The sequence below is a fragment of the Scyliorhinus canicula genome, chromosome 4 (assembly GCF_902713615.1).
Source record: "Scyliorhinus canicula chromosome 4, sScyCan1.1, whole genome shotgun sequence".
Classification (NCBI taxonomy): domain Eukaryota; kingdom Metazoa; phylum Chordata; class Chondrichthyes; order Carcharhiniformes; family Scyliorhinidae; genus Scyliorhinus; species Scyliorhinus canicula.
The window spans coordinates 147468647-147483370 of record NC_052149.1 but is presented as its reverse complement, the minus strand read 5'-3'; the positions used below and the strand labels follow the sequence as shown (position 1 = coordinate 147483370).

Below are 14724 nucleotides of genomic sequence, written 5' to 3'. Positions count from 1 at the left end.
CTGCCGAATGCGCGACCTACTCCTCCACGGCTGCCACCGGAAGTCTCGTCACCGCTTCTTCAATGGCCTTGGCGAGATCTTTTCACAGTTATTCCCTCTGCTGCTAGAATTCAGCTTTAATAAAGGTCCTCAAGTCAGCTTGAAGCCTTTAAGCTCACCCGTCCCCCGCCTGCATGCTGGAAGAGGCTTTTGTCTTTACTGCAGCTCCAGTCAAATCTTTCACTGTTTCTGCCGGGTCTGGTAACCAAGAGACATACCATTCCTGGGGGAAAGTACTCCTCCAATATTCACCTACATCTTTTCATCAAAATTCCACCCCGTATTGATTTAAAAAGAGCTCTTTTCTGTAACCTTGGGCAAGAGCTGCCTTGTGTGTGACCACTTACTCCATGGTCCACACCGGAAGTATCTCATCCTTTCTCAACTTGCTGTTGGACAGGTTACATAGAATCACAGAGAATGGTATTGCACAGGAATAGGGCATGTAGCCCAACTTCTTCACCCTCACAATAATCCCAGATATCTCTTCACAGATGATGCAAATCCTCAGCAGCACCCAGTTCCATGGTGCAAGTGCTCTGGTTATTTCTATTATAACATTGGAATAGGCCATTTGGCCCTGCAATACTTTGCTGATGTTTATGCTCCAAATGAGTCTCATACCATGACCTTTCATCCTGAGCCATCAACATATTTCTATTTCTTTCTTCCTTGTGCATTTATCTATCTTCCACCTAAATGTTCCACTGCACATGTTAGTTAGTTCGACATTTTCATCATCCCCTTGAAGAGGTTCCTCATGAATTTCTGATTAGACTTAGTAGGAACTGTCTTAAATCTATAGCCTACAGTTTTGAACTCCTCCACAAGTGGAAACACTGGGGGGGGGGGGGGGGGGGGGGCATTTTCCAGCCGTTCTCGCCAGAGGGATCTTCCAGTCCCACTGATGGCGAACTCCTGAAAGCAGGGGGTGGATTCAATGGAAAATCCCATTGATAGATGGGGGAAGCAGAAGATCCCGCCACCGACCAATTCCGGGACACCTCCCGCAGCCGAGAAACACGCTGTGGAGGCATGCGGACCCCTCCCCCCCCCCCCCCCCCCCCCCCCCCCCCACGCCCCACGCCGGACAACTACCTATACCTCTATCCTTGTTGAACTTTTTTGTAATTTTAAGGATGTCTTTCAGGTCACCCCTCAGTCTTTACAGGAGAAAAGTACCCCAATCTGTTCAAGCTTTCTAAGGCGAGGGGTTAGGGTTGGGGCGATGTCCCCATGCCAGCGTCAAAATGTGGGTGTTTCTCTCTGGACTTTCCTTGAGAAAGTCCAGAGTGATTCCCTAATTTGCAGGGGCCCAGCAGGTCTCCGAAGTGCTCCTCACAGCTCTGCCGATATGGGGCCCTGCACTTCCGGTCGGGAGTCCGCGGTGCGGCACCAGTCATATAGGTCCCCCCAAGATTGTGCGCACCCGCGGATCGGTGCCACCTGATCGCTTGTCTGGCCGTCTATGAGGGCCCCCCTCCGGTGAAGGATTCCCCGCCCTCCACCAGGGCGGCTGTTCCCGAGAGGCAAAATATGGTCAGAACCACGCCGTTGGGAACTCGGCCAGTTGATCTCACAGAATCGCCGGGAAGCCTCTGTTAATGGTCCCCTGCCCATGCCGAGTAGCCCGCGCACGTGATTTGCGGCGATTCTTCGGGGACAGGAGAATGGTGGGAGAGGTGTCGCGCCGGATTTTGGCATTAACGCCCAATCTCTGCCCCTGCGATTTCGGCACGGAGGCTTGGAGAATCCGGCCCCATTTCTCGTTTTTTTGGACCGGCTCTGTGCCTGACCTCCAATGCAGCGCAGCTACTGACATCAGCCAAGTTCAAGGACCTGTGACATCTACCGAAGGACGACCATTTAGCACAGACGACCTAATCGAACTCCAGCCGCCATACGTGTGGAAACAGATAAGGCCACATCTACCCTGCACCAAGCGGTCATTTTGAAGTTAAGTCAAGGTTGTTTAAATTGATAGTTTTCGTCTCAGTGTGCACCAATAAATAAACTGTGATTGAACTGAAATACTTGTGTGATCGTTAGTCCACCATACGGAGTAAGCACACACTGTGGTTATAAAAATCAATACTACAGATGTAAGGATGCTTTAGTTGATGTCATCTGGTGGGCTGCCAGTTTACAGACCAGCTTGGTGGGCTTGGAGGCATGAACCAGATAGATCAGGCCCATCGCACTTCCTTTTACCTGATGGGTTTTCTGAGGCATAGGCAACTCAGTCCAGAGTGCTTCAAAATAGAAGGAAGCAAAATCAGGATGCACTGCATCTGGACTTTGGTGCAAGATATCAGTGGACTGTGGGGACAGAGTGGGTACAGAGTTAGGGAAGGATGAATCCACAGAGGGATTTAAATGATGATGAAGGTCACACTTGATCTGTGCAACAATGTGCCACTGAGGTTTGCATCATTTATGAAGAGATAGTGAGGATTACTGTGGGGGTCAGGAGGTATTTATGGAGGATTGACTAAATGTGATTACATTTGTGGTGTCGAGTCTATGACAGGACAGATTAGACATGGTTTGTGGTAGCAGAAGCTATTATGATCCAAAATGTGCACAATATCGTGGAAGTAAACTGAAGCAGCTTAGTTACACTAAACGTTTGAGGTGCAATGGTGACAATTTATACAAAAGAAAAATACTGTAGATGCTGGAAATTGGAAATTAAAACAGAAAATGCTGGAAATACCCAATAGGTCAGACAATGTGTGTGATGAGAGGAACAGAGTTAATGTTTCAATTCAGTAATCTTTCATTAGAACACATGCCACAATTCAGAGTTCGAGTAACTTTAACACAACAAAGCATCACAGGATTCTTTTTATTATTTCACAGGATGTGGGTGTCTCTGGTTAGGCCAGCATTTATTATTCATCCCTAATTGCCTTTGAGAATGAGGTAGTGAGCCGTCTTTGTAAACCGCTACAGCCCATGTGGTGTAGGTACACCCAGAGTGCTGATAGGAAGGGAGTTCCGGGATTTTGACCCAGAGACAATAAAGGAACGGCGATATATTTCCAAGTCAGGATGTTGTGCGGCTTGGAAGGGAACTTCAGGTGCTGATGTCCCTTTGCATCTGCAGCCATTATCCTTCCAGGAGGTCGAGGTCATAGGTTTAGAAGGTGCTGACGAAGGAGTTGGTGAATTGCGGCAGTGCCTTTTGTAGATGGTACACACTGTGCGCCATTTCTTGAGGGAGTGATTGTTTATGGTTGATGTGCCAAACAAATGGGCTGCTTTATCCTGGATGGTGTCAAGCTTCTTCAATATTGTTGGAGCTGCAATCATCAAGACAAGTGGAGAGTGTTCCATTACATGCCTGACTTGTGTCTTGTAGATGGTGACCAGACTTTAGGGAGTCAGGAGGTGAGTTACTCACTGCAGAATTTCCAACCTTTGACCTGCTCTTGTAGGGTATTTGTATGACTAGTCCAGTTCAGTTTCTGGTCAATGGTAATTCCCAGGATGTTGCTAGTGGGGGACTCAGTGATGGCAATGCCTTTGAATGTCAAGGGGTGATGGTGAGATTCTCTCTTGTTGGAGATGATCATTGCCTGGCACTTGTGTGATGCAGATGTAACTTGCCACTTGTCAGCCAAAGTCTGAATGTTGTCCAGGCCTTTTTGAATATGGACATGGAATACTTCAGTATCTCAGGATTCACGACTGTTGCTGAACATTGTGTGATCATCAGAGAGCATCCCCACTTCTGTCCTTATTCTGGAGGGAAGGTTAATTGATGAAACAACTGAAGATGGTTGAGTTGGGGACAATATCCTGAGGAACTCCTGCTGTGATGTCCTGGGACTGGGACTGACCTCCAACAACCACAACCATCTCATTTTGTGCCTCCAACCACCGGAGAGTTTTCACCCTGATCCCCCGGCTCCTTGATATTGCACTCGGTCAAATGCTGCTTGATGTCAAGGGTACTCATTCTCACCTCAAAATGTTACACAATCTGTGATTGGATGAACGTGGGGTAGAAACGTTAGTGGAGTTGGCCAAAAGCTCAGAAAAATAAGTCGGTTTTCAGAAGACTTTTAAATGTGGTAAAGGTCAGGCTGAAGATTTGAGGCAGATATTTCAGAGCCTGGGAACGAGATGTTTGAAGGCTCTGACACTAAGGGCAGAATTTCCCAGGTCTGTTGGGATGGGCTGGGGAGGCGGCAAGGCTGGGTAAATGGCAGGGCAATGTGGCTGGTGCACAATGTTTACCTGCCACCATGCATTTTTATGGAGGCAGGACAGTTGGTGGATTGTCCACCCATCAGCAGCCCAATTGAACCACTTACGTGGCCAATTAATGGTGACTTCCTGCTTGTGTGGGTATTGTGTCCACAATGGGAGGAACAACTGCCCCAAGGGGCACCAACCATTGAAACCTGATAATCTCCAAATGATTTCTTGAGCCTTGGGTGTGGGCAACCCTCCTTGATGGATGCTTCATGGTCCGCAGAGTGACCCCCCCACTTGTAATGTCCGCCTCCAAGCCTGATTCACTCCAGTGAGCATTGGACACCACCCATCCTCTCCTGCTCCCAAAGAAAATGACTGAGGCCCGCCTGCCTGGCCCAAGCTCCCCGCAGCAATATTTACCCCTCTTCGAAGTGTTGCTCGTTCTGGGTGAGTGTGCTTTACACTCAATTTGGCTCTGTTTTATTCCTTAGCTCTAGAGTCGCCAGGTATCGTTAAGATACCGCCACAAGTTTCAAGTTCAAGTTCAGACCAATAACTCAATACACCAGTTAGTAAGTTCAAACAAGACGCGTTTATTATAATACAGTTATCTACTACTTATGTATATAAAACTACAAGACTAGGCTAATCCTACTACTAACAGGCTAATACTTATCTGGAATAAGGGAACTGCCGGATCAGGGAACAATGGCCTCTTGCTTTGTCCTGGATCCGCAGGCTTCCAGTCGGTGTGGACTAAAGGGGTCAGGAGTGTCTACTCTCGTAGCGTTCGTTGTATGACACTTACTTGATGGCGGCTGCTGACCAGGCCTATCCTTCTCAAGGTTCTTCGAGAGCTGCTAAGATGTTCTGCTGGGAGGGCCGGCTAAGAGCGCTGGTCAAGAGAGCTGGTCAAGAGAGCGAATCAGTCCTGGGACCTGACTTTTATAGGTCCCAGGGGCTTTGCATCCTTCTGGGCGGACCCTCTATAAACCTGCAATCGATTGGGTCTCTTCCCAATCGATTGATTTGAATTTCCCCAATAACGGGGCCGTTCCTCGATCCCCGTTCCTTACACCTTATTGGTGTCCTTTGTCTTAGACTCTACTGGCGCCGGAATGTCTGGCCTTCCATAGAATGTTTAACTGTTGTGTCCATTGTGCTGGGAATCACCGTAAATCGCTTCATTAATATGCGCAGCTTGTTAGTTACAATTCTGTCGGGTTTCTGTGGCAGCTAGAATACAGGAGATTCTGCAGACTGCTTGTTTCTTTGTCAATGTCCATTTTACCCTGCAATCTTTGCGTTCTTCCATTTTGTGTGAGGAAGTGGCCAACCCAGGTGGCTACACTAGGCATTAGGGAGTCGAGGTACCCTCTTCCTGCAGCTGCAGCCACTGCTCTCAGCAATGTCGGCTCTCTGATTGGGTCGACAGTTCTTGAGAGGCGTGCCGTCATCCTTCATTGGATAGCAGTCCCGGTGACAAACTGTTAAATGGCTGTTTCAGGCACAAACAAGGTTGACTCTCACTTTTCGCTCCAGCGGAAGGACTTCTGCTGTTTTAGGGTAATTCGGCCCTAAGAGAGGACCAGAGCAAAAGGAATATGACAGCAATTGAAAGAAACTTGGGTCTGATCGCTCGGGGCCATTACGATTGCTGTAGTCTGGTCCTTATACAACATCAAAATGAAGATGATCTCGCCCATCATTGATTCACTTTGAATGCTTCCTCATAACATCCATTTGAAAACATACATTAACTCAATGCCTCTGACATGAAAGCTATCAAGGCTGAGTGTAACATATATTGTTTCTTTCCATGCAGTAACCCCATGTAGAGGCTGATCTAAAGCATTTGCGTAAATTGCTCTTCTGTGGGGTTGTGTCAGCTTTTCGAGAAGTCAGCCTGTCCACTGTGAAATGAGGCAATTCCTAATCAATCATCATGCCGAGAATTTGTCGGGTTATTGCCATCTCATTCTCAACAGCACTGGTCGGGATTGATTTATACTGTGAAACTGAGCAAACGCTGATCACTGATTGCTTTGTAGAGGGAAAATACATCGGTAACAAAGCTGCTGTAAACCCATAGAGCTGTCAAGTTACTGGATACTTATTTAGATGATGCAGTATACTTTCTTTGAAATACATGTTGAATCTTGAACGTTACAGGAGCTGTGGTCTCTGTTGAATAATTCCAGCTCGATATCCATGCACAATTACAACCATAATATAAAAGCAAATTACTGCGGATACTAGAATCCAAAACAAAAACAGAAAATACTGGACAATCTGACAGCATCTGTGGAGAGAGGAAGGAGCCAATATTTCGAGTCTGGATGACTCTTTGTCAAAGCAATTGTCAAACAATTGGAACCAGTTATTTTAGCAGAAAAACTCCCATGAGTTCAGAGGGGTTCTGCTTACATCATGATTAAATCTGTTTTTATCGTTTCTCGGCCTTTTGGCTCAGACCAAGTGTAGTATTTGCTCTGCCTTTTGGCTCAGATCTGATATGTCTCTCCCTTTTGGCTCAGATCTGGTATGTCTCTCTGGTGGGGACCATGAATTGGATTCAATTTGAATTTGAATTGTTTTTTGGAGCAGGCAAGGAGCTGGATTAGGGGTTTGCCCCTGTCCATACTCTGAGCCCTTGCTTTGTAACTCAGAAAAAGTAATTTTAAAAAATGATTAAATCTGTTTTGCTCAGAATCTTGACTACCGATAATGTACGGCTTTTAAATTTTCTTGTGGGCGAATCATCACCTTGCATTAACCCAAACATTTCGCATTTAGAGGAAATTTCTTTTCATAGTTTGACATTGCCCTCTTGAAACCAACAGCTCTGTCTCATCTTTCCACGTTTATACTCATCTATCTCTCTTTTCTGCTTGAAGAACAATTTGGAAAAATAGAGACACGGGCTGCAGCACACACATTTCTGGTGCTTCAGGTACCTTTTTGGTTCCAAGCTGGCATCCATGGCACACTTTCGGTCATGGTAGATGCCAATTTGACAAGCTGTGGGCACAGAATGCACCAGAAGTGTGTTGAGCAGGGAGATTGTAATGTCAGATAAGGTGGAATGCTGATTTGATACAAGCGCTGCCAAAAACAGCAGCATTATTTTAATATCGCTGTTAGTTTCTTTGCGTTCGAATACTGGATAGCTGGTGAATGATTTTGTGAATGAATGCCATCTTGTGATAGTCAGCGACAAACTGTGATTTTAAACAAGAAACTAAAGTTGGCCGATGCTAGGATTCTGAAAGAAAAGCAGAAAGTACTGGAAACACTTAGCGGCTTTCAATGGACAGAACAGACATTTAAAATAAAAATTAATTTGGAGTACCCAATTATTCTTTTCCAATTAAGGGGCAATTTAGCGTGGCCAATCCATGTAACCTGCACATCTTTGGGTTGTGGGGGTGAAACCCATGCAGATACAGGGAGAATATCCACACAGATAGTGCTGGGTCTGGGATCAAACCTGGGACTTCAGTGCCATGAGGCAGCAGTGTTAACCACTATGCCACCCTGCCACTCGTGGACAGAACAGACCAGTTATTGTTTGTGTTCAAGGTCTTCTTCAAAATGGTGAGTCTGTGAGAAGCTGTCTTTATTAGTTACTACGTCTTCACTCAAATGTATATGGGGAAGATAAAACAATCTATATATATATATATTGCTCAGAATATGATTACTGTTTGCACTACGCTCACATTCACATTCAGATTACTCCTCCTTCAGCTCTTTGCCTGCCTTCAGGCGTATTGGAAGGATTTGCAGGTTGATAATTAATCTGGCCACACTATGAACGCACCTTTCTTGGTCGTTGACCCCTGAAGTGAGACTTGAATCCCGAGCTTCAGGCAGTGAGTTCCAGATTCCCAACACCCTCTGGTGGAAAATGTTTTTTCTCAAAACCCCTCTAAATCTCCTGCCCCTTACCTTAAATTCATGCCTCCTGGTTGTTGACCCTTCTGCTAATGTGAAGAGTTCCTTCCTGTCCATCTATGTCCCTCATAATTTTGTACACCTTGATCAGGTCCCCCCCCCCCTCAGCCTTTTCTGCTCTCGGACAACAACCCCAGAGGAGCCAGCCTCTTTTAAGGCAACATCCTGATGAATCTCGTCTGCACCCTTTTCCAGTGCAATCACATTTGGACTTTTAGTCCCTGTGAAAGTGAGAGAAAAGATCAGTCCGGGCCCTTGCCCCAATCCCACATCTCTTTAACATTGCTAAAATTGTTTTGATGTGATTTTTCAGGAACCAAAAAAAATCAAGGGGTAGAATTTTCTCCTATTTTTGCAGTGTTGCAGTGGGCGGGAAAAAAATGGTGTGATAGCCGTTGTCCCCAAGGGTGGCTTCCTCTTGTATTGTTCAGGACTTGGCGGAATAAAAGATTGGGTTTCAAGATGTCACGCTGGTGCCTGCTTTGCCAGCAACTTGGTTTTTAAAACATCGGGGCGCCCTTTAAAAAATCACCCAGAATTAGGGGCGGGATTCTCCGACCCCCCCCCCCGCCGGGTCGGAGAATCGCCGGGGTGCAGCGTGAATCCCTCCCCCGCCAGCTGCCAAATTCTCCGGCGCAGGGATTTGGCAGGGGCGGGATTTGCGTCGCACTGGTCGGCGGCTGCTATCAGCGGCCCCCCAAGTGATTCTCCGGCCTGCGTGGCCGCCACCCGTTTTCGGCTGGTCCCGCCGGCATAAATTAGAGTAGGCACTTACCGGCGGGTCCTGGCTGCGCGGGCAGCCTCTGGGGTCCTTCGGGGGACGCGGGGGGAATCTGGCCTCGGGAGGTGCCCCCACGGAGGCCTGGTCCACGATTGGGACCCACTGATCCGCGTGCGGGGCTGTGCCATGGGGGCAGTCTATTCCTCCGTGCTGGCTGCTGTGGACCTATGTGATGGCCGACGCGGAGATGAACCCCCCTGTGCATGCGCTGGGATGACGCCCCCGCATGCGTCAACTCGCGCCGGCCGGCGGAGGCCCTTCGGCGCCAGTTGGTGTGGCGCCAAGCCCCTTCTGCGCCGGCTGGCAGGGCGCAAACCACTCGGCACCGGCCTAACCCCTGATGGTGCGGAGGTTTCCGCACCTTCGGGGCGGCCTGACACCAGAGTATACTTGGAATATACTATACTTGGAATATAGTATTCAATTCTGGTCGCCACACTACCAGAAGGATGTGGAGGTTTTGGAGAGGGTACAGAAGAGGTTTGCCATGATGTTGCCTGGTATTAGCTAGGGCATTAGCTATGAGGAGAGGTTGGATAAACTCGGATTGTTCTCACTGGAAAGATAGAGGTTGAGGGACAACCTGATGGAAGTCTACAAAATCAGGAGTAGCAAGGACAAAGTGGATAATCAGAAGCTTTTCCCAGGATGGAAGGGAAAATTACTAGGGGACATAGGTTTAAGGTTTGAGGGGCAAAGTTTAGAGGAGATTTGTGAAGGACGTTTTTTTACACAGAGGGCAGTGGGTGCCTGGAACTCACTGCTGGAGGAGGTGGTGAATGCAGGTACAATAGTTATGTTTCAGGGCACCTTGACAAATACATGAATAGGATGGGAATAAACGGAAATGGGCCCCAGAATTGTAAAAGGTTTTAGGTTAGACGGGCAGCATGGTCGATACAGGGTTGGAGGTGCAAAGGGCCTGATCCTGTCTGTACTTTTCTTTGTTCTTTTTTCTTTGAATGTTTATATGCCCCCTAAGATCTGATATTCTATATCTCAGAGTGTTCAATGAGGTTGAAAGAGATGGTGGATGCAGTGATAATAATCTTCCAAAATTCTATTGATTTTGGAACGGTTCCTGCAGATTGGAAGGGAGCAAATATCGCCCACTATTGAAAGAGGGAGGGGGAAGAGAAAACAGGGTATTGCAGACTTTTTAGCTATCCGTCAGTAGTAGGGAAAATGCTAGAATCTGTTCGAAAGAGTGTGATAAATGGACACTTGGACAAAAAGATCTGATTGGACAGGATCAGCACAGATTTATGAATGGGAAATCATGTTTGACAAACTTGTTGGAGGTCTTTTGGGAATGTTACGAACAGAATTGATAAAAGGGAGTTCTTGGATTTTCAGAAGGCTTTCAATGAAGTCCCCCACAGAAGCTTGGTTAGCAAAATAAAAGTGCATCGGATATGAGGGAACACACTGGCATGGACTAATTATTGTTTAACAGGCAGAAAACAGAGTAGGAATAAATAGTTCATTCTTGCATTGGCAGGATGTGCCTCGTGGGGTACCGCAGGGATTAGAAATTGGGGCCCCAGCAGTTCACAATATATATCAATGATTTGGATGCGGGGACAAAATTTACTATTTCTTATTTTGCAGATGACACAAAAATAGATGGGAATATGTAGTGAGGAAGATGAAAATTGGTTTCAAGGGAATTTGGACAGACATAGTGAGTGGGAAAGAACATGGCAGATGGAATATAATGTGGAAAAATGTGAGGTTATCCACTTTTGTAGAAGGAACAGACGTGCATGGTATTTCTTAAATGGCAAGAGATTATAATATGTGGATGTACAAAGGGGCCAGGGTGGCCTTGTCAATAAGTCATTGAAAGCTAACATGCTGGTGCACCAAGCTATTAGGAAGCCTCTATCACAAGAGGATTTGAATACAGGAGTAGCAAAGCCTTCAACTGTATAGAACCTTGGTTAGACTGCACCTGGAGAACTATGTGCAGTTTTGGTCCCCTTACCTTAGGAAGGATATTATTGCCAGAGAGGGAGTGCAACAAAGGTTTACCAGACTTGCTCCCGGGATGGCAGACTGTCCTATGAAGAGAGATTGGGCAAACTGGGCATGTATTCCACAAAGTTTCAAAGAATAAGAAGAGATCTCACGGAAACCTGCAAAACACTTCAATAGATGGACAGGGGAGATACAGATAAGATCCCCTTCCTGGTTGGGGAGTCTAGAACCAGGGGACACAAATTCAAAATATAAAACAATAAAATGTGCTTTCTCTCGTGATTCTTGGGATGAATGTTACAAAGGTTTTGTCAAAATGGATGAACAGAACAGGTTGTTCAGCTATACTTCAAAATCAACTTTCAAATCTCTCTTTCATTTCACAGATGATGGCTGCTTCATTGAGTAACTGGATGGATATGGATGGATGAAGGTATGATGATCAGATGCAAAACCTGATAGTATTCAGAAATGATATCACACAAAGGATAGAAAGATTGACTTTCTAATAAGATCATATGGCTTGGTTATGTAATGGAGAGGCTCACTGAGATGCTGGACAATGTTTTGGACAAACTGAAATAACAAACAAGCTTCATTCCTCTTCTATCGCGATACCTCATCAATGCAGATGTTTCTTTATTTTGTGTAATACCTCGTTGACGATGATCATATTCAAAAGGCTCTTTTGCTATACTGGTTGGAGATTCCATTTATATTTTATTGGAATTGCATTATCCTCTTGCTTGATCAATCCATTTTCACATTGCGCAGTTATGCAAAGAGAATACTGCCTGTGTCCAATTGAGTATTGATCAGCAGCAATCAACAACAGCTTGCATTTATATAGCACCTTTAACATGGTAAACCTCTCAAGGGGCTTTGCAGGAGCTCAATAAGGCAAAATTTGACACTTGCCGACATATTAAGACAGGTGGCCAAAATCTCATCAAAGCAGTCAGTTCCAAAGAACAGCTTAAAGGAGGGAAGCCAGCAAGGTACCAGGAGGGAATGCAAGACGGTAGCATTGTGGATAGCACAATCGCTTCACAGCTCCAGGGTCCCAGGTTCGATTCCTGCTTGGATCACTGTCTGTGCGGAGTCTGCACATCCTCCCCGTGTGTGCGTGGGTTTCCTCCGGGTGCTCTGGTTTCCTCCCACAGTCACAAAGATGTGCAGGTTAGGTGGATTGGCCATGATAAATTGCCCTTAGTGTCCAAAAGTGTTGGGTGGGGTTACTGGGTTATGGGGATAGGGCGGATGTGTTGATCTTGGGTAGGGTGCTCTTTCCAAGAGCCGGTGCAGACTCGATGGGCCGAATGGCCTCCTTCTGCACTGTAAATTCTATGATTCTATGATGATTTCATATTGGGGCTGAGGCAGCTGGAGGCATAACCATCAATACTGGTGGGACAGATATTAGGAATAGGAAGAGGCTAGAATTTGAGCAGCGGGTAGTAATGGCTCCGTAGTAGGCGATGAATGATCGAGGCAATATTCATTTATTGCTGTGCACAGCCAGATTAGCTGACAAAGATATCCTTACAAGGAGAATCAAAGAACAGGAAGTTTACAACCAAAATAATACAAAGGGCTGGATTCTCCGGCCTCCCAGCTGCATTTGTTTAGGCAGCAGGAGGTGGCGAACCGTTTCCCACCCCTGTCGATGGGAATTCCCAATTAAACCACCCCACACCATCGGGAAACCTGTGGACAGGGGTTCACTTCTGGCTGGACCAAAGAATCTCGCTGCCAGTGAACTGCCAGAGATTTCTGTCCAAAATGTACTGTGAGAAAAGGGCATTCGGTCTTTCAAAACCTCTCCTCAGTGGACAGTACCAAGACCCCTGGGATGTATCCCCCCCACCCCCCCCTCGAATTAGTTGAATATTTTATGAATTCTCAAGGGTTATCAAAGAAAATTTCAGAATCCTCACAGGTACACTATTGGTCCAATATATTTGGCTGGACAGAAAATACCAACTAAAGCATGTTTCCTGGAAGACTTTCATAATCTCAGTTTTTATTCATCTCTATAATCTGAATCGGCTGGATATCCAACATTATTTCATGGCATCAAATTATTTTCTTGGGATTCTCTTGCTGGTTCATTTCCACATATCCACCAGAGCTTTGGTGTGAGATTTCATTTTGCCTCTATTGTCAATCGTGTACTGTGGTAGTCACCACTGTTGTATTGTGTATACTGCATTCGAGGGTATTACGGTAAGGCCCCTGTACAACAGGTACGGGGTAGATACCTGCCTGCTGTCTCCACCCAGTAGGCGGAGTATAAATGTGTGGGCTCTCCGAGCTGCAGCCATTTCAGCAGCAGCTGCGGAAGGCTCCACATCTCTGCGTAATAAAGCCTCGATTACTCTCTACTCTCGTCTCGTCGTAATTGATAGTGCATCAATTTATTACGCAGAGATTTTAAAACAATGGATCTCCGCAGCTGCGCCCTCAAGCAGACAATGCCAAGTCGGCCTTCGCACATTGGCTAGCTTGCTTTGAGGCATACATCGGATCTGCGACTGAACCACCCTCAGAGACACAGAAGCTCCAGATACTTTACACACGGCTGAGCTCAGACATCTTTTCTCTCATCCGGGACGCCCCGACCTACGCTGAGGCCATGGCGCTACTGAAGGAGAACTACACTCAGCAGACCAACAAAATCTGTGCCAGGCACCTCCTCTCCTCGCGGCATCAACTCTCCGGTGAGTCTGTGGAAGATTTCCGGCGTGCCCTGCAGCTCCGAGTGAGAGACTGCGATTGCCAGGCCGTTTCGGCCGCTGAACATTCTGACCTGCTACTTAGAGATGCGTTCGTTACAGGCATAGGGTCGGCCTACATCCGCCATTGACTCTTAGAAGGGGCTACCGTTGGGCAGCATGGTGGCGCAGTGGTAGCACTGCAGTCTCACGGCGCCGAGGTCCCAGGTTCGATCCCGGCTCTGGGTCACTGTCCGTGTGGAGTTTGCACATTCTCCCCGTGTTTGCGTGGGTTTCGCCCCCACAACCCAAAGATGTGCAAGGTAGGTGGATTGAACACACTAAATTGCCCCTTAATTGGAAAAATGAATTGGGTACTCTAAATTTATTTAAAAAAAAGAAGGGGTTACACTTGACCTCGCAGCGACCAAGAAACTAGCACTCTCGCTCACAGTCGCCTCACGCAATATACAGGCGTATGCCCCCGACCGCACAGCCCACCCCTCCTGGGCATCGTGGACCCCACCAGCGACCTCCCCCAGCCAACCCCAGGCCTGCGCCGCGCGGCAGCCAAACAACCCTGGGGGACCCAAGTGCTACTTCTGCGGACAGCCAAAACACCCCCGACAACGCTGCCCGGCACAGAGCACGCTCAGCAAGGCCTGCGGTAAGAAAGGACATTTTGCTGCTGTGTGCCATTCCAGCTCAGTCGCCTGCTGGTGCCGCTATCTTCCTCGCCTCAGACCACGTGCGGCCCGTGAGTGCCGCAATCTTGCTCCTCTCACAACACATGCGGCCCATGGGCACCGCCATCTTGCTCGCCTCACACGTGCGGCCCGTGGTCGCTGCCATCTTGCCTGCCTCAGGATACGTGAGGCCCGTGGGCGCCGCCACCTTCTTCGCCTCAGGACCCCTCCTGGTTGTGCATCTCATCAGGCTACTCATCGCCTGCAACTGCTGCCGACCAACCATGTCTGGCCTCCATCACAATCAACCAGTCCCGACCGCACAACCTCGTGACTGTGTTGACGACAGTGAAGGTCGACA

At 47.4% G+C, this 14724-nt stretch overlaps 1 protein-coding gene and 1 pseudogene across 2 annotated transcripts in view; both read left to right on the top strand.

The window, feature by feature from the left end:
• Positions 1–14724, top strand: part of LOC119965067 (janus kinase and microtubule-interacting protein 2-like) — a 311931-nt gene that overhangs the window by 133337 nt on the left and 163870 nt on the right. For both annotated transcript variants that reach the window (XM_038795322.1, XM_038795323.1), the window contains one exon: positions 11350–11396. The gene's annotated coding sequence lies outside the window, so the exon portion shown is untranslated. The remainder of the gene's footprint in view (positions 1–11349; positions 11397–14724) is intronic.
• On the top strand, positions 6694–6928 carry LOC119965518 (annotated as a pseudogene).